The sequence below is a fragment of the Salvelinus namaycush genome, chromosome 13 (genome assembly GCF_016432855.1).
Source record: "Salvelinus namaycush isolate Seneca chromosome 13, SaNama_1.0, whole genome shotgun sequence".
Taxonomy (NCBI): Eukaryota; Metazoa; Chordata; class Actinopteri; order Salmoniformes; family Salmonidae; genus Salvelinus; species Salvelinus namaycush.
In genome coordinates, this window is record NC_052319.1 from 28,284,531 (window position 1) to 28,305,998 (window position 21,468).

General features: G+C 44.1%; 1 non-coding gene across 1 annotated transcript; it reads right to left on the reverse strand.

The window, feature by feature from the left end:
• Positions 1-1,645: 1,645 nt before the first annotated feature.
• Positions 1,646-1,719, reverse strand: trnan-guu. Its single transcript has one exon. It is a non-coding gene; the product is annotated as a tRNA-Asn (tRNA).
• Between the last annotated feature and the right edge of the window lie 19,749 nt (positions 1,720-21,468).

The window sequence follows — 21,468 nt, forward strand, 5'->3', positions numbered from 1 at the left end:
AACCCTAACTTGACCCCAACCCTAATCCTAGCTTCATGTCCACACCCCGGCTCAACCCTAACCCTAACCCTACCCTAACCCTAACTCTGCCCTAACCCTAACTCTACCCTAACCCTAACTCTACCCTAACTCTACCCTAACCCTAACTCTACCCTAACCCTAACTCTACCCTAACCCTGACTCTACCCTAACCCTAACTCTACCCTAACCCTAACTCTCCCCTAACCCTAACCCTCCCCTAACCCTAACTCTACCCTAACCCTAACTCTCCCCTAACCCTAACTCTACCCTAACCCTAACTCTACCCTAACCCTAACTCTACCCTAACCTTAACTCTGCCCAAACCCTAACCCTACCCTAACCCTAACTTGACCCCAACCCTAATCCTAGCTTCATGTCCACACCCCGGCTCAACCCTAACCCTAACCCTACCCTAACCCTAACTCTGCCTTAACCCTAACTCTACCCTAACCCTAACTCTACCCTAACTCTACCCTAACTCTACCCTAACCCTAACTCTACCCTAACCCTAACTCTACCCTAACCCTAACTCTACCCTAACCCTAACTCTACCCTAACCCTAACCCTAGCTTCATGTCCACACCCCGGCTCAACCCTCATGGTTTTCCTTTATCTGTTTTAGTACACATCCATACTATACAGCACTTCACCATCAGCCATAGAGATACAGAATATTATCAGTAATCACAGAACCATGCAGGACATCACTAAGATTAACAGCTGAACCTTCTGGAGCAGCAGCCATTAAAGCTAGTGGAGCTGGCTATTGTTTAATGATATATTTACATTTTAAAGCTTGATTTAATTACACTCAGTGCCCTGCGACTCCTCTTCTCCTATAAAAAAGACAGGATGAGAGAGGGAGGATGAGAAGTGCTGAGATGAGCTGGGTGCCCTAACTGTCTGTGGGGTAGTTTATGTAGAGGACATGGGTTTTGTTGAGGTTGATGAGCTTCAATGACACCAGTATTACAGAAAATATAGTCATATATTTAGTCAGTATAAACAGTAAGACAGATATGTGTCCGATTATATTCTCACATGGGAAATAGCGCTCCCATGCTCCTCCTAATCTGATTGTTCTTATTGGCATGACACCATGAGGAAGATAACATGAACATGTTTACCATTTTCATTACACCAGTATTCTTTTTACTTCACCTCTATTTGTTAATGATAGCATCTTCCCATCTTAAGATCTCCTGGCGATGTTCTTATCAGGCGGTTGAATAACTTAATTCTAATGAGTTGAGTTGTTTGGTTTCCTGATGCTTTTTGATAACCTTGAAATGTTAATAATGTGGAAACTGCTTTCGATATATAACGCCATGAATCGGAAGCACAGAGAAATGAAATGTAATTATTAATATTGCTATTGCTATTACATGTTATTACTATGCTGTTATTATGGTATTACATCATTTATTACTATTCATTACAGTAAAACGGTTACTCTGACAGGTTCCGGCTCCCTCCAGATTGAGATTGTAAATCAGTAACTATTGCTAATCTACCTAATGCAGTCAATACACTACACACAGTCACATGGCTCTGAAAACATGCCTGTTCATTACATTCCTAAAATAGTCTGCATACCAACGAGGGCACAATTAGAAAAGCTTTCCGTCCCTGGGTGGGCTCCAACCACCAACCTTTAGATTAACAGTCTAACGTGTTAGCCAATTGCGCCACAGAGACAGCTGAGAGAGCATATAGGCACACAGCATAAATAAATGCTGTCCTTGGTGCTGAAACCACTCTCTGTTGCACTCTCACTCTAGCCTGAGCTTTGCAGCTGTTTCAGCCAGTCGCTGTTCCTCATTCCTGCTCCTAGAGAGCAACAGGGTTTTTATTTAAATTTTTACAGTGTGTATTTATGTATTTGTGTTCAGGTATGCTTGCGTGTGAGCTGAATACTTGCGTGTGTGCTGAATTATCCCTCTGATAGGATAATTACTGCAGATGACTCCCACACACACATAACCTTGAAAACACACACACACACACCAGACAGGAGGATGAGTCACACTCTCTGCCCTTTCATTGCTCTTTATATCACCACCCAGCTCTTAGTATAGCTGCTAACCTACCTACCTAGTGTGTGTGTGTGTGTGTGTGTGTCTGTGTCTGTGTCCGTGTGCATGCACACGTGTGTGTTTTCAGTGAACCTTTCCTTTGCATTTAGCGCAGCCCTTACCCGTAGGAAAGGTCAGAATGCTTAGCAGGATTATTTGTTTGCAGCTTGAAGCATTTGGACTTTAACTAATTCACAGTCAATGGAAGTTACAGATCAAGGATATAGACTCTGACACTGTGGCATCACTCCAAGCCCTTTCTCCTGATAGAGACTCAGTGGTGTTTTTTAAAGAGACCTTAGTCTGCTAGATAAGAATGGATGAGATACAGGATAATAAACAAAAGCAAAGAAGCTGGACCCAGATTATGATTCTTCCTGTCCCCTTGTCTGTCTGCGGGGGAGAGCGAATGAGGGAGAATGGGAGAGAATGAAGGAAACTGAAGGAGCACCAATATTAACTCAAATGGGAGTGTGACCAAGCTCAGTAAATGGAAAACTGTCTTTCATCATAACTAAAGTGTCCTCCCCACGACCCTGCGGCTGAAATTAACATGGCGGGGACTCCAAGGAAAATAGTTTCAATTTACTTCTAAGTGGAGTAGCATTGATTCTTGGTTTAACAGTAGGTCCTGGAGGCTCAGAGCGCTCTTTCTCTCTCTTTTCCTCTCTTCGTCTTTTCCCTGACTTTATCTCGCTATCTCTCTCTCTCTGGTAGACTTGCAGGACATTAATGAGGAATTGCTCTTGTGTTCGCAAATCGTATATAGCTTAATTAATTTATATTGGATTCATGTTGTTAATCAAACATGTTCAATTATTGAAACTGAATAGCTGGCATACAGTTTAATTTCCTGTGAAATCCTGTGTACATTTGTCAAGTAAATATGTGAAACATGAATGGAACAGTCCATTTGTTTTTGATTATATCAGCTTACCTATCTAATGAACATACCATTTTATTTTCAGGTTATTGGCTGTGTGTATCCCTATCATGTCTGACTGTCTGTAGCACCAGCATACTGTCTTTGCCTGCGTTTAGGTATTTCCTCCAGCACCTGTCCCTATGGGGTTGCGTGTGTTGTATGTAGCATGTTGCATGGAGCGTGACAGTGTTCCCCTGGGACCGGAGGTGAAAAGGTAACTGCCACACACACACACACACACACACACACACGCACGCACGCACGCACACACACACACACACACACACACACACACACACACACACACACACACACACACACACACACACACACACACACACACACACACACACACACACACACACTTAGCCTCAGGCAAGTTCACACTCAACACACTAGCTGCCAGCTGGTTGATGGCACGGCAGGTTATGAAAGAGTTTAAAAAACATGACCTACACTGAACAAAAATATAAATCCAACATGCAACAATTTCAAAGATTTTACTGAGTTACAGTTCATATAAGGAAATCAGTCAATTGAAATAAACTCATTAGGCCCTAATCTATGGATTTCACATGACTGGGAGTAAAGATGTGCATATGTTGGTCACATATGCCTTTTAAAAAACTAGGGGCGTGGATCAGAAAACCAGTCACTATCTGGTGTGACCACCATTTGCCTCATGCACATTTCCTTCACATAGAATTTATCAGGCTGTTGATTGTGCCCTGTGAAATGTTGTCCCACTCCTTTTCAATGGCTGTGCGAAGTTGCTAGAAATTGGCAGCAATTGGAACACACTGTCATATACATTGATCCAGAGCCTCCCAAACATGCTCAATGGGTGACATGTCTGGTGAGTATGCAGACCAGAACATTTTCAGCTTTCAGGAATTGTGTACAGATCCTTGCGACATGGGGCCGTGCATTATCATGCTGAAACATGAGGTGATGGCGGCGGATAAATAATAATTCCACGTGACCTTGAGTCACGGTAATCTCCTTTTATGCACTCTGGACATGCATTGTTAGTACCCAACTTGCTAACTACCATCAGGTCCAAATGGCCTGGTACTCAGCACTCTATTGTCCCTTCATCAGGTCCTAACGGTCTGTTACTCGGGCTCTATTGTCCCTCCATCAGGTCCTAATGGCCTGGTACTCAGGGCTCTATTGTCCCTCCATCAGGTCCTAATGGTCTGGTACTCAGGGCTCTATTGTCCCTCCATCAGGTCCTAATGGTCTGTTACTCAGGGCTCTATTGTCCCTCCATCAGGTCCTAATGGTCTGTTACTCAGGGCTCTGTTGTCCCTCCATCAGGTCCTAATGGTCTGTTACTCAGGGCTCTGTTGTCCCTCCATCAGGTCCTAATGGTCTGTTACTCAGGGCTCTGTTGTCCCTCCATCAGGTCCTAATGGTCTGTTACTCAGGGCTCTGTTGTCCCTCCATCAGGTCCTAATGGCCTAGGACTCAGGGCACTATTGTCCCTCTAACCACTCTGACATCAATGCAAATGCAATCAAAAATCACATAAAACACTTGTCATCAAAACAGTATGTGCTTTTAAAACTCACCTCACTGTGGTGATCAGTTTGAAGAAAGAAGTTCAACAGCAGGTTGAAACTGAGTGTAAAACATGGTTGTGGATGTTATTTCAATGCTTAACACAACAAAATGGACAGCACTTTCTAAGGTGATTATTAATTCAAAACACCATATGCATATTAGAGATTTTGCATATGCATAGGCCTATATAAGAGCCCCAGTCCATAATACAATATACACTTTTACACATGGCAGATATTATTTCGAATGGCAAAAAATTTAAATAAAACATTTTAAGATGTCTTTGGTACATAATTGGCCAAGCCTACACTCCCAAATTAAACAAATTCTAGTGATGGCCTTTGAGTGTGGACTGTATTATTATGCATATTGGATGGACTGGTTACATTATGCTACGCTCCAAACTTTCTATTCATGAGTTTGGGAAATAACTTATAGGCCTAGACGATGCTGTTGGTTTATTGATTGTGCAGGGTGGCTTCTAGAGTTAGCCTACAATTGTAGTGTATTTGATTTTGAATAGCCTAGTAATGAGCATTTTTTATATTTTCATAATGAATAGGCTGACACATTACCGTTAGCTACAGAATATCACCTCCGTTTGTTTCCATCTCCTCCTCTCTCTCTGTCACGATCGTCTTCTTGATAGACAGTGGACCAAGGCGCAGCGTGTGGAAAATACATCTTCTTTTATTGAGAAGAGAGAGAACACAAAACGAACACTATACACAAAACAACAAACGACCGTGAAGCTAAATAACATAAGTGCACAGACAAGCAACAAACGTTCAACATAGACAATTACCCACAAACAGCTAAAGCCCATGGCTGCCTTAAATATGGCTCCCAATGATCCTGTCTGGCGGAAGGCTCTGGCTGATCCTGTCTGGCGGAAGGCTCTGGCTGATCCTGTCTGGCGGAAGGCTCTGGCTGATCCTGTCTGGCGGAAGGCTCTGGCTGATCCTGTCTGGCGGAAGGCTCTGGCTGATCCTGTCTGGCGGAAGGCTCTGGCTGATCCTGTCTGGCGGAAGGCTCTGGCTGCTCCTGTCTGGCGGAAGGCTCTGGCGGCTCCTGTCTGGCGGAAGGCTCTGGCGGCTCCTGTCTGGCGGAAGGCTCTGGCGGCTCCTGTCTGGCGGAAGGCTCTGGCGGCCCCTGTCTGGCGGAAGGCTCTGGCGGCTCCTGTCTGGCGGACGGCTCTGAAGGCTCATGGCAGACGGGCGGCTTTGCAGGCTCAGTACAGACGGGCGGCTTTGAAGACTCAGTACAGACGGGCAGTTCATACGGCGCTTGGCAGACGGACAGTTCAGACAGCGTTGGGCAGACGGGCAGTTCAGGCGCCGTTGGGCAGACGGGCAGTTCAGGCGCCGTTGGGCAGACGGGCAGTTCAGGCGCCGTTGGGTAGATGGGCAGTTCAGGCGCCGTTGGGCAGACGGGCAGTTCAGGCGCCGTTGGGCAGACGGGCAGTTCAGGCGCCGTTGGGCAGACGGCAGACTCTGGCCGGCTGAGACGCACTGTAGGCCTGGTGCGTGGTGCCGGAACTGGAGGTACCGGGCTAAAGACACGCACCTTCAGGCTAGTGCGGGGAGAAGGAACAGGGCATGCTGGACCCTGGGGGCGCACATTAGGCCTAGTGCGTGGTGCCGGAACTGGTGGTACCGGACTGGGGACACGCATCTCAGGGCTAGTGCGGGGAGCAGCAACAGGACGCACAGGACTCTGGGGACACACAGGAGGCTTGGTGCGTGGTGTAGGCACTGGTGGTAAAAGGCTGGAGACACGCACCATAGGGCTAGTGCGTGGAGGAGGCACTGGTGGTACTGGGTTGGGGCGGGGAGGTGGCGCCGGAATTACCGGACCGTGCAGGCGTACTGGCTCCCTTGAGCACTGAGCCTGCCCAACCTTACCTGGTTGTATGCTCCCCGTCGCCCGACCAGTGCGGGGAGGTGGAATAACCCGCACCGGGCTATGTAGGCGAACCGGGGACACCATGCGTAAGGCTGGTGCCATGTAAGCCGGCCCGAGGAGACGCACTGGTGACCAGATGCGTTGGGCCGGCTTCATGACATCCGGCTCAACGCTCAATCTAGCCCGGCCGATACGTGGAGCTGGAATGTACCGAACCGGGCTATGCACGCGTACAGGAGACACCATGCGCTCTACTGCGTAACACGGTGTCTGCCCGTACTCTCGCTCTCCACGGTAAGTACAGGGAGTAGGCGCAGGTCTCCTACCTGACTTCGCCACACTCCCTTTAAGGCCCCCCCCAATAAATTTTTGGGTTGTACTCACGGGCTTCCAGCCTTGCTTCCGTGCTGCCTCCTCATATCGCCTCCTCTCGGCTTTAGCTGCCTCCAGCTCTTCACGAGGGAGGCGATATTCTCCCGGTTGTGCCCAAGGTCCCTTTCCATCCAGTATCTCCTCCCATGTCCATGAATCCTGTGTAGGTGGGTCCTGTTGCCGCTTGACACGCCGCTTGGTCCTAGATTGGTGGGTAATTCTGTCACGATCGTCTTCTTGATAGACAGTGGACCAAGGCGCAGCGTGTGGAAAATACATCTTCTTTTATTGAGAAGAGAGAGAAAACACAAAACGAACACTATACACAAAACAACAAAGAAGCTAAATAACATAAGTGCACAGACAAGCAACAAACGTTCAACATAGACAATTACCCACAAACAGCTAAAGCCCATGGCTGCCTTAAATATGGCTCCCAATCAGAGACAACAATAACCAGCTGTCTCTGATTGAGAACCAATTCAGGCAACCATAGACTTTCCTAGACACCTACACTGAACACTAACCCATCTACTCTACTTAACCCCCTAAACCATACAACCACCCTAGACAATACAAAAAACACATACCTTCCCCATGTCACACCCTGACCTAACTAAAATAATAAATGAAACAAAGAAAACTAAGGCCAGGGCATGACACTCTCATTCATTCCGCGCAGTTTAATGAAATATGTTCTTTTGTGAAAACATATTATTATTGATGTTCACGAACAGATTTGACTTGGTTTCCCAAGCATTGGGTAGCTGCAGGAACAGGGTTGGAGAGCCAATGGCATACAGAGTTTGGGTGGAATATCACCTGTCGAATAGCGAGAGGCTGAATGCTCATCAAACAGTGGTTGATGCATGGAGTGAGATAACCGGTGGGAAAGTGGCCTCCGTTCCCTATTGAGTGCATACAGAATACACATATTTTCCCCCTGCCCCTGTTCATGACCATTTGATAATGGTCCATTCTAACTCATTTAAAAAAAAACTTAATAGTAAAGACAAGATTAAATTGAGAATAGTCTGATGGGTGAAAATATGATCACTTGATGAGAGAACAGTGTGTGCAGCCTGGGGCAAGGAACAGAGCGCAAGCTTTTTTGCGTTGTTCTCAAATCATCAATAGCCTACAGTCGCATCATGCAGCCCATATATCTTCTGATTTCTAAGACATCCTAAGGTTTGTGTCATTCACAACTAAAGTTGGAAAATAACTCTTTAAATCTGGTGCTGACTGGTTGCTGACTGGGTGCTGACTGGATGCTGACTGGTTGCTGACTGGGTGCTGACTAGGTGCTGACTAGGTGCTGACTAGGTGCTGACTGGATGCTGACTGGGTGCTGACTGGATGCTGACTGGATGCTGACTAGGTGCTGACTGGATGCTGACTGGGTGCTGACTGGATGCTGACTGGGTGCTGACTGGATGCTGACTGGATGCTGACTGGATGCTGACTGGGTGCTGACTAGGTGCTGACTGGATGCTGACTGGATGCTGACTGGGTGCTGACTAGGTGCTGACTGGATGCTGACTGGATGCTGACTGGGTGCTGACTGGGTGCTGACTAGGTGCTGACTGGATGCTGACTGGATGCTGACTGGGTGCTGACTAGGTGCTGACTGGGTGCTGACTGGATGCTGACTGGGTGCTGACTGGGTGCTGACTAGGTGCTGACTGGATGCTGACTGGGTGCTGACTAGGTGCTGACTGGATGCTGACTGGATGCTGACTGGGTGCTGACTAGGTGCTGACTGGGTGCTGACTGGATGCTGACTGGATGCTGACTAGGTGCTGACTAGGTGCTGACTAGGTGCTGACTAGGTGCTGACTAGGTGCTGACTGGATGCTGACTGGGTGCTGACTGGATGCTGACTGGATGCTGACTGGGTGCTGACTGGGTGCTGACTAGGTGCTGACTGGATGCTGACTGGGTGCTGACTAGGTGCTGACTAGGTGCTGACTAGGTGCTGACTGGATGCTGACTGGGTGCTGACTGGATGCTGACTGGATGCTGACTAGGTGCTGACTGGATGCTGACTGGGTGCTGACTGGATGCTGACTGGGTGCTGACTGGATGCTGACTGGATGCTGACTAGGTGCTGACTGGTAGCTGACTGGTAGCTGACTGGATACTGACTGGTAGCTGACTGGGTGCTGACTGGTAGCTGACTGGGTGCTGACTGGTAGCTGACTGGGTGCTGACTAGGTGCTGACTGGTAGCTGACTGGTTGCTGACTGGGTGCTGACTGGGTGCTGACTGGTTGCTGACTGGATACTGACTGGGTGCTGACTGGTTGCTGACTGGGTGCTGACTGGATGCTGAATGGTGCTGTAAAAGGAGTGTATACATTGACCCTAACATCCTCTGAATTATCTCCCATTGCCTTTATGGATCACACAGCAGCCCTGGTCAATACTACTGGGGCTGCTGGGGCTCCCCCACACCCCGAACCCACACACACACACACATGTGCACAGACACACACGCACACAGTGACAGATATTGACATTCCCCAGGCTGGAGACAGTATTGATTTCCCAGTCAGAGATACAGAGACAAAAACACACTGACTAGAGGGCATCAAAACACAATGTCTGCAGACCAGAACACACATTACCATCTCCAACACTGCTTTTGAAGCACTACAATATATTCCAAAAACATAGACTTGAAAGAAAAATTCCATTGATGGAGCAGTATGGAAAGAAACGTAATTTGATTCTGAAGATGTCCATATGAGAGAGAGAGAGAGAGAGAGAGAGAGAGAGAGAGAGAGAGAGAGAGAGAGAGAGAGAGAGAGAGAGAGAGAGAGAGAGAGAGAGAGAGAGAGAGAGAGAGAGAGAGAGAGAGAGAGATCCGTAGATTTAGTGCTAACCTTGATCAGGTGGCCAGAGGTTATTAGTGCCAGTATCATCTGTAAGTTGAAAAGCGTTTATCCGTTATAATTGATGATGCAATTACTGTCTATGTAAGCTAATTCCCTGCTTCTCCACTTCTAGTACTGAGGCCATACATCTCACCCCTACACACACACACACACACGCTGCCCTATCACCACTACCTGCCTCAGCCTCATCTGTCCACACCTGTCATCTCCTAAGGGACCTCTGCTGGGATAAGGACTATCTCTCGCTGGCTTTTCTTCCTGTTGTAGAGGAAAAGTGGCAGAATATTCTCCAGAACCGACTGTACTCTACATGAACTCTTATCAAAGACCATATAATTGAAAGGAAATTCAGAATATCACAAATGTGTTCCCCATATCTTGGAAATACCTATAACCCATTCTCAGTGATAAAAGCTCCTTCACACACCTGCATCTCCCACCAGAGTCATTATCTCTGTAGGGATGTTCCATCAGTATTTCGGACAAGTCGACCTTTGTCTAAGACATTGAGTCCATGCAGTCAGTTTGAGTTCTGAAAAACAAACTCTTTATCTAATTAGAGACTTGCTACCACCTGGGTTACTCCCTGATTATAATACACACATGCAACCCAGCTAGTTAATATGCCACAGCTTTTACTGTTATTAGGGGGTCTGTTATGCAAACAGATGCTACGTCAGCAGGTGGGCTCTGAGTGCACAACACACACACAAACACACACACAGGACCCCCAGGGTCCTAAAGTACTGGGTTGGCATGGAAACCAAGTGATCTGACTGGTGTGTGATTGACACCACAACCTCAAACTCAAAAACAGAGGATAAACATATTACCTCGTAGAACAGAGCAAGACAGCCCCGAGTCACACTTACAAACTTCACACATATCACAGAGAGGAATCAAACAGAAGCAGTGTGGTGTATGAGAGGATCTGTGTATGCTTGGAGCCAGAGGCCTGACAGCAGACTACACTATGTCAGAGGAATTGTATGGAGTGTCTAAAGTACTGAAACAAAAGTTCTTTAGATATATTCTGGGTGTGCTGTCAGATGACTAGTAGAGAACCATATTATCTCATCTCAAACGTGAAACATATGCTCGTCCTAACACTAAGCAACCACAACAACTCAATTCAATTGTACACATTCAAAGTAATTGCAAATGTGTATGTAACAAAATTATGTGCCTTTGTCTCTCTTTGGTATGTCAGTCAGGGTGGAGCCTGGGGGCCTGGAGGCCTATAGAACCCTGACAAACAGATAGACAGACTGTGGTATTATACTGTAATGGAAAACTGTCATTTATACATACATTTTTGTAATTATCAACAGTAAAAAAACTCTGAAACATTTAACTCCAGCATTCTGTAAATTATTGTGCATTGTGGGAAAAGTGCTGTATCTCGAAGGGTACTGTAATTCCACCCCACAGAATACAGTACCGTACTGTATGTTTGGAGTGACAAGAACATTTTGACAACTACTGGATGCATGGTTTTGTAGTTTCTGGCTCATTAACACATTTTGAGGTGTGCCTTGTAAGATGCTATAATTGATGCGACCTCCTATGTGGTTATAGTGCCACATTAATTAAAAATGTATAGGGGACAGATTAGAGTAGCAGTAAATCTTCAACTTTAAATGGCTGAGCATTTTGCCATGTCCTTTTGCCAGTTTGGAAGCCTTTGTTACAGCTTCTAGAAGTGCAAGTGATATAAAACACCAAATATTAATTAATATGCTGTAATGTGCAAACACTTTACTAAGCAGCCAACCTGCTTCCACAAATACCTTGTAATTACAGTAAAATACTGTGAAATACAAACCCCTTCCCTCAATAAATGTAATTCTTCCTTCCTTCCATTCATTCATTCATTCTGATTACGGTAGCATTTATTTTTTTACAGTACAATACAGTACATTTTACGGTGGTGTACTGTGTGTCATTACACAGTTCTTGCTTTGATACTGTATTTAAAATACAGTAGGTGCACTGTTATATGAAATACAGAATTGTACTTGCCCCCGAGCTGCCTGTAAGTAACTTTCAAATTCATAGTAACCCATTTACAGTGTATGTTTCAACCTCCTCAGGGCTCCCTATTGTCTGTGTGTCTATCATCATGAAGTACAGGTGTGAAGCCTCTAATCCTCCTGATGAATCTCACCACCTGTCTGTCCCCAACAGAACGAGGGAAAGCTTTACCAACCAGAAAGGAGTGATGAATTCCCTGGAGTGGTGGAGAGGTGTTTGAAACGAGAGGTGTGAAATGACATCAGCTCCTTTCTCCTGTCGAAGATAAACAAAGAGATAGAAGTCAGTTAACTTTACAACACAAGGCCTCAAGCTAGGCTTCATATAAATTATCGTATAACTACATTTATTGGCCATACTAAAGTGCCTTGGAGTCCATCTTGTTTACTTGTTTATGTTCGGGTGCTGATGCAGTAGTTTGTTGATGCTTTAAATGGGCTGTGGAATTATCTGAGTAGTTAGGAAGCCTCGTCCTCCTTTTTACCATAACAGGTGTTGTGTCTATCTATCTGTACGTGTGTGTGTGTGTGTGTGTGTGTGTGTGTGTGTGTGTGTGTGTGTGTGTGTGTGTGTGTGTGTGTGTGTGTGTGTGTGTGTGTGTGTGTGTGTGTGTGTGTGTGTGTGTGTGTGTGTGTGTGTGTGTGTGTGTGTGTGTGTGTGTGTGCGTGTATTGTCTATCTGGTGGGTGGAGATGAGGACACGTCTCTCATTCCCTGGCGGTGTTCTCCTCTGAGATCTCTAAAATAGACCCAGATTGTGGTTCCCCACTGTGACGGTTCTAATCATAGATACTTCCCCTCAGGCTAGACAACTGGCCCTCCACAACAACAATAACAACCACAACAACACACCTAGTGAAACTTTTCCTCCTGCGTCAGTAGAGGATTAGGCCTGTACAACAACGGTAAAGTCCTGACAGTGAACAACTCTCAACTCTCAACAACAACAACATAAACAGACTCAGAGTGAGAGGCATCAACTCTGTTTCATCATCAGGGTGTCTAACTGTGGTACTTCTGGTTTCCTACTGAGTCTTCCTATGCAGTCTACAGAACACCAAGGTTTTGTTACAAACACACATGCTGAATTCATCTTCAACATTTCAGTACCAAAACATAGTGATTGTATTTCAACAAGCTAGAAACATGGCTAACCCCCTGAATGGTGCTTTAGTTCTTCTTATAGTTGCAGCATGGGTTGATCTCAGAGACAGAGACTGAAAAAGGTAGATGGTGTGTCTTTGGCATGACATCTGTTTAAAAAGCAATCAGCTCTCTCTCTCTCTCTCTCTCTGTGTCGACAGTCTGTGGCTTTAAATACTCTCTCATTCACACCTAATCATCCCTATTCAAAACTTCTTCCAATGAATAATCAGAAGCCTTAAGTAGGACAGGAATAAGTGCAATTACCCATCTCTATTACATGTCTCTTAGCTGAACTCTGTATGTGTGTGTGCGTGCGTGTGTGCATGTGAAAGACTGAAAATGTAGAGTTTCCATCAACCCCACTAACGTGCATAATATCAAAGACCACCGCCATTCATCAGAAAAGGGTGTGATATTAACTTAATTGGGATAGGGGGCAGCCTTGGGAAGTTTGGATGAAAAGCGTGCCCAGAGGAAATTGCCTGCTACTCAGGCCCAGAAGCTAGAATATGCATATAATTGGTAGATTTAGATAGAAAACACTCTAAAGTTTCCCGAAACTTTTAAAATAATGTCTGTGAGTATAACAGAACTCATATGGCAGGCAAAAACCGGAGAAAAATCCAACCAGGAAGTGGGAAATCTGAGGTTTGTATTTTTTTTAAGTGATTGCCTATCCAATATCCTGTATCTGTGGGGTCAGATTGCACTTCCTAAGGCTTCCAGTAGATGACAACAGTCTTTAGAAGTTGTTTCAGGCTTGTATTGTGAAAGGACATCGAATAAGAGCTGTTTCAACAAGTGGTCAAGCTGAAAGACATTAGTTTAGTCTCGCGCGTGGCTGTGAGTGCGACGCTCGTTCTCTTTCCTTTCTAATGACAACGGAATTGTCCGGTTGGAATATTATTGAACATTTATTATAAATACATCCTAAAGATTGATTATATACATCGTTTGACATGTTTCTACAAACTTTAATTGACTTTAATTGACTTTTCGTCCGGACTTTGTGCCCGCGCTTTGTGCATTTGGACTGGAATAAACGCGCAAACAAAAAGGAGGTATTTGGACATAAAGATTAACTTTATCGAACAAAACAAACATTTATTGTCTAACATGGAGACCTGGGAGTGCCACCAGATAAAGATCATCAAAAGGTAAGTGATTAATTTTAACTCTCTTTCTGACCTTTATGACACCTCTCCTTGGTTGGAAAATGGCTGTATGGTTTTCTGTGGCTAGGCGCTGACCTAACATAATCGCATGGTGTGCTTTCGCCATAAAGCCTTTTTGAAAACGGACACAGCGGCTGGATTAACAAGAAGTTTATCTTTAAAATGGTGTATAATACTTGTATGTTTGAGGAATTTTAATTATGAGATTTCTGTTTGTATTTGGCGCTCTGCAATTTCACTGGTTATTGGCAAGGTGGGACGCTCACGTCCCGAACGATCCCAGAGAGGTTAATAAGGTTTCCTTTCATGATGTGTTGTCGACTTCATAAAATACTTACTTAGTAAGACTGGCAATACAAGGTGTCTTCATATTCAACTTTTGATACTATTTACCTTGAAATAACAACTGGTGGGTTTTGAGTGTGTCTCCCCTATTTTGAGACATGGTCCGCCTGCTCTTCAGTCCGAGAGAGACATTCAGAGAGCAGGTTCGTGTCTCCCTTCTCTGTACATAAAAACTGTCTAAAACTGTTTAACACAACAGATTATTTTGAAAACTGGTTTACATACTGTATCCCAAAGTCATTAGCGAATGTGACTATGTACAGTGCCTTCAGAAAGTATTTAGACCCCTTGACTTTTTCCAAATTTTGTTAGGTTACAGCCTTATTCTAAAATTGATTAAATCGTTTTTTCCCCCCGCATTAATATACACTCAATACCCCATAATAACAAAGCAAAAACATTTTTATTTTATTTATGAATAATAAAAACTGAAATATGACATTCACATAAGTATTTAGACCCTTTACTCAGTACTTTGTTGAAGCACCATTGGCAGGATTACAGCCTTGAGTCTTCTTGGGTATGACACTACAAGCTTGGCACACTTGCATTTGAGGAGTTTCTCCCATTCTTCTCTGCAGATCCTCTCAAGGTCTGTCAGGTTGGATGGGGAGCGTTGCTGCACAGATATTATTAGGTTTCTCCATAGATTTTCAATCGGGTTCAAGTCCGGGCTCTGGCTGGGCCACTCAAAGACATTCAGAAACTTGTCCCGAAGCCACTCCTGCGTTGTCTTGGCTGTGTGCTTAAGGTCATTGTCCTGCTGGAAGGTGAACCTTCGCCCCAGTCTGAGTTTGTGAGCTCTCTGGAGCAGGTTTTCATCAAGGATCTCTCTGCTCTGTTCATCTTAAAAAAGTAAGTTCTTTGTCCCCATGTTCAGTTGCAAACCGTAGTCTGGCTTTTTTATGGCGGTTTGGGAGCAGTTGCTTCTTCCTTGCTGAGCGGCCTTTCAGGTTATGTCGATATAGGACTCGTTTTACTGTGGATACAGATACTTTTGTACCTGTTTCCTCCAGCATCTTCACAAGGTCCTTTGCTGTTCTTCTGTGATTGATTTGCACTTTTCACACCAAAGTACGTTCATCTCTAGGAGATAGAACGCGTCTCCTTCCTGAGCGGTATGACGGATGCGTGGTCCCATGGTGTTTACACTTGCGTACTATTGTTTGTACAGATGAACGTGGTACCTTCAGGCATTTGGAAATTGCTCCCAATGATGATCCAGACTTGTGGAAGTCTACAATTTTTTTCTGAGGTCTGGCTGATTTCTTTTGATTTTCCAATGATGTCAGGCAGAGGCACTGAGTTTGAAGGTAGGCCTTGAAATATATCCCCAGGTACACCTCCAATTGACTCAAATTATGTCATTTAGCCTATCAGAAGCTTCTAAAGCCATGACATCATTTTTTTGAATTTTCCAAGCTGTTTAAAGGCACAGTCAATTTAGCGTATGTAAACTTCTGACCCACTGGAATTGTGATACAGTGAATTAATTATAAGTGAAATAATCTGTCTGTAAACAATTTTTGGAAAAATTGCATGCACAAAGCAGATGTACTAACCGACTTGCCAAAACTATAGTTTGTTAACAAGACATTTGTGGAGTGGTTGAAAAACAAGTTATAATGACTCCAACCTAAGTGTATGTAAACTTCCCACTTCAACTGTATATATACTGTATATACTGCTGTTACTGCTATTACTGGCCTTACTGCTATTATCCCATACAAACGCATTGAATAACAGATTCACTAAATGGAACAACAGATAGTCCGAAATAAAATCAAAAGGAACGTTGATCTGATGTGTCAACCCTATTTTTGTTATATATTTTTTTTGTTATATATGTATTTAACCCCGTGTTTTTGGCAGTAAACAGTCTCCATATATATATATATATATATAACCTTCCATACATTTTTCTACTGGTATTGGTTTGTGAGAGTCTCATCTTTCCATAGAGGAGTCATAATAGTTTGTATAGGCATAACCGTTCAGATGCTACAGATGATTTTGTGAGAAGACCGATTTTCGGGATGTCTCATGGTCTGATAAACAACGCTCTAGCTCTGTCACCTTTCACCGCAGATCCAATGCAAATGAACAGATATCTCTAGCTTAAACTGACAAAGTTTTATGCTGCTTTTTGTATTATGCTAATTGGACTTCCACGGGGCGTGGACATCAACTCTAGGGGATTAATGAAATATTAATAACTGAAGGTTTATTTTCTTACCATCTTAAAAGGTTTATATAAAAAGCATTGTACTTGTCCTCTGTATTTATGGGTGGGTGTCACTTCACATTGAGGGTGTACAGTGCCTTCAGACAGTATTCACACCCCTTGAATTGTTGCACATTTTGTTGAATTACAGCCTGAATTTAAAATTGATTAAATTGAAATGTTATGTCACTGGCCTACACACAATACCCCATAATTTAAAAGTGGAGTTATTTTATTGACATGACTTGAATCAACAAGTTTTCAACCCCTACTTTATGGCAAACTTAAATAAGTTTAGGAGTATAAATGTGCTTATCAAGTCACATAATGAGATGCATGGACTCACTATGTGCAATAATAGTTTTGAACAGGATTTTTTGAATGACTACCTCATCTCTGTACAACCACACATACATTTATCTGTAAGATCCCTCAGTCAAGCAATGAATTGAAAACACAGATTCCACCACAAGACCAGGGAGGTTTTCCAATGCCTCGCAAAGAAGGGCACCTATTGGTAGAGGGGTACAAAAAAAGCAGACATTTAATATCCCTTTGAGCATGGTGGAGTTATTAATTACACTTTGGATGGTGTATCAATACACCCAGTCACTACAAAGATAAGTGCATCTTTCCTAACTTCCGGAGAGGGCAAATCCAGCACACCACTCCAAGTACCACTCTTTATATATGGTGGTGGCTGCATCATGTTATGGGTATGCTTGTCATCGGCAAGGACTAGGGAGTTTTATAGGACAAAAATGTACGGAATAGAGCTTAGCACAGGCAAAATTATAGAGGAAAACGTGGTTCAGTCTGCTTTCCAGCAGACACTGAGAGACAAATTCAACTTTCAACAGGACAATACCCTAAAACACAAAGCCAAATAAAACCCTGGAGTTGCTTACCAAGACAACATTGAATGTTCCTGAGTGGCCTAGATACAGGTTTGACTTAAATCGTCTTGAAAATATATAGGAAGACTTGAAAATGGCTGTCTAGCAATGATGAACAACCAACTTGACAGAGCTTGAAGATTTTTTTTTTTTTTTTAAATGTGCAACTATTGTACATTACAGGTGTGCGTAAATACTCACAGCTGTAATCGCTGCCAAAGGTGATTCTACATGCATTGATTCTAACATGCAATGTGATTACTTAAGTAAATTAGATATTTCTGTATTTTATTTTCAATAGATTGTGTGTAGATGGGTGAGAGAAAAAAAACGATTTAATCTATTTTGAATTCAGGCTGAATACTATCTGAAGGCATGTATCATTACTACTCCTATCTAAAAGATATCTTGTTTTCTACCCAACCAGTGAACGTGTGGCTGTAACCATCCTGTCAATGCCTGTCATCACTGTTTGATATCTTTTACTGCAGGTAAAATCCCAGTCAACCTGAAGTGTGGGTGTCCATGTGTCCTTCTGGGGGTGCTATATGACGTTGGTTACTCATGCGTGCGTGCGTGCGTGTGTTTGTGTGTGTGTGTGTGTGTGTGTGTGTGTGTGTGTGTGTGTGTGTGTGTGTGTGTGTGTATTGATTTCTACAGTGTGGTGTGTGTCTCCACTGCAGACGGAGCTGTCAGTAACACAGTGAGAGCAGAGAGAAAGCCTGCTGTTGCTCTCACACAAACCACTAACAGCTCAAAACGTAATAGTTTAAATAACTTTCAGAAAACTGATCCACTAAATGATCCTCCACAGAATCACCAAGGTGCAGTTGGATGGTTATTCTCCTTGGATAAACATGGAAGAAGGTGTCTAATCATGGAGTCTGAAACAAAGCAGTTCATTAAAAAGCATCAGGGCTTTGAGAGAAAATAATAAATAAAGGAAACAGTGGAAGACTTAAATAAATGGTGCTCTCTAATTACAGTATGACAGCCCTGACTTTATCTACTACTGCTGATCCAGCCAGCTCGTCTACTGCAGCGTGAGTAGAAAGACGAAGAGACTCATGCACACTGTTTGTACTTATAATAAATATTGGTTAAAGTGTAACATTTAATATTTTACTTACGTTTTTGTCTCTATAGGCCTACATCTGTGATCAAAGACATAACTTTTGGTGTGAATGTTTTTGACTCCAGATTTACTTCTCTTTGATTCTCTAACATTATTGAATGTAATTGTACAAGCAGCTGATGGAAAGGTAATTCTGGGAGCTGTCAGTCAGTAAGAGCCATGCGTTGAGGGCTATGATGGTTTCAGCCTGTTAGGGAGAGCACCACAATCGAGATGAATAATTCTCCTTCTCAAAATCAAACATTTCTCTCTCCATTCTCTCACATAATTCTGTTAGCTCGCACCTCGGTGAGACATCAAACCCTAGCTGGTGAGAATAGCAAATTAGCTTTGTGTTAGTTGAGGAGGAGATAGGAGGAGACATAGGGAGGAGGGCTGTTAGAATTACACAGTGCAATCCAGTGGGAAGGAAACATTTGAGGGATTTGGACATTTTAGTAACAAATAGGACTTTTTTAGTGACAGCAGCATAAATATGTTTCAGTAACGTCCCAGGCTGGGTGTTCTGTCTGCTGGAGCTGGCTGACTCATAAGAGACCATGGTTAGAGCCAAACAGAGATGATCATAGTATGACATAAACTATGTTATCAGAATCAGATGGCCTTAAAGAAGGTCAGTGTGAAGATGAGCCGCCATGTCACCTCCACTCTTAAAGACAAGCAAACCAAAAGAGGTTCTGTGAAAGTTCTCAAAACATTCACCTGATGTTGCAAGAAAATTCCCAGAACGTTGCTCTCACATGTCGTTAGATTTTTTATTGAACCTTCATTTAACTAGGCAAGTCAGTTAAGAACAAATTCTTCTTTACAATGACAGCCTACCCCCGGCCAAACCCTAACCCAGACGACGCTGGGCCAATTGTGCGCCGCCCTATGGGACTCCCAATCACGGCGGATTGTGATACAGCCTGGAATAGTGACGCCTCTAGCACTGAGATGCAATGCCTTAGACCGCTGCACCATTCAGGAGCCCAACATTTGTTGCAGCAGTATGTTCTACAAACTTTACTGCTACATTGTGTTACATTACCTGGAAACCTAATGAGAATGTTTGGGGAATGTTCTGTGGTGGTTGTTACAGATGTTGTGCACAACATTTTTTGTGAATGTGCGGAGAACATTCCAGGGATATTTTGTTTTTAAAAATGATGAACAAAAAAATGTTTTATCAAAACATTATTTTAATGTTATTGGTATGTTAGAATCATAATGTTAGATAAAACCCTAACTAGAACTTCAAGGGAATCTTAGCTAATTTTCTGGGCATGTCATAAGAAGTTTTATCAGCTTAGATTTTACTGTTATTGATAGATGAGCAAATCCATGTGCTAATGTTGTTGACTTTTACAGTACACTAGACGTGTTCACAGGAACGTGATAACAAGAAAATAGTTAACATAGTTTCTCTTGCAGCAGGTTTCAACAAATGTACCTCCCTCCCTTATTCACCATCCGTTTTGTCTCGTTCCTTTCAAATGGGGAAGGCAGGGAGAGATTACATTTCAAGCATAAATAAATATTGTAAAAAGGTCACCTTTCCATCTGTTATTTGTGCAACCTCGAAAAGTAATGACATCCTGGATGATGTATGCCACGCAGTGCGGTTTAGCTGTGTAGCTATGTCTTAACAACAGGTACGGTAAACAATGGTAAACAAAGCATACACAAACGCAGTGCACACATAAACACACTCTTTCACACGCACATACACGTACAGCCACCTTTGAAAAACAAAAAAGTTAAGGATGTCTAACCTTTAGAAAATGTGTTTGTTGGCATTGCTTCTTGAGAACACGTAATATAACAAAAGTAGTTCTGCCATTAGACTGCATGGCCTCGCAGTATGTGCATTAATGCATGTATTATGAATGATACCATTGGACATGTCTACCCTATGGCACTGTGTGGCGTGCTTGGCTTTACTTTGAGAATCCAACAGAAAGAGGTCAGACAAGAAATCCGGCACAAAACCACATATACTGTTATGATAATAATCATAATAATAATAATAATACTTAGAGAACTCAAAAGAAAGAGGTCAGACAAGACAGGCACATGAGAGGACTGTGGTTAGTGTGACCGCAGAGGGTCCTGAACTCCATACCATATGGACATCTACAGTACCCTCTGAACTCACTGCAGTCACAGGGCTGTCCACACTGTGAGCTGTCTCTCTTTCTCAGTTCTGTTACATACTCTTAACCATCTGTGCCTGGGCCCCTTTGACAAACACCACTGCAGGGAGGCAGGCAGGCAGCAAGGCTATCGCCTACAGATGGGATGGGGCTGCAGGGAGGCAGGCAGGCGGGCAGCAAGGCTATCGCCTACAGATGGGATGGGGCTGCAGGGAGGCAGGCAGGCAGGCAGCAAGGCTATCACCTACAGATGGGATGGGGCTGCAGGGAGGCAGGCAGGCAGGCAGGCAGCAAGGCTATCGCCTACAGATGGGATGGGGCTGCAGGGAGGCAGGCAGGCAGCAAGGCTATCACCTACAGATGGGATGGGGCTGCAGGGAGGCAGGCAGGCAGGCAGCAAGGCTATCGCCTACAGATGGGATGGGGCTGCAGGTAGGCAGGCAGGCAGCAAGGCTATCACCTACAGATGGGATGGGGCTGCAGGTAGGCAGGCAGGCAGGCCGCAAGGCTATCACCTACAGATGGGATGGGGCTGCAGGGAGGCAGGCAGGCAGCAAGGCTATCGCCTACAGATGGGATGGGGCTGCAGGTAGGCAGGCAGGCAGCAAGGCTATCA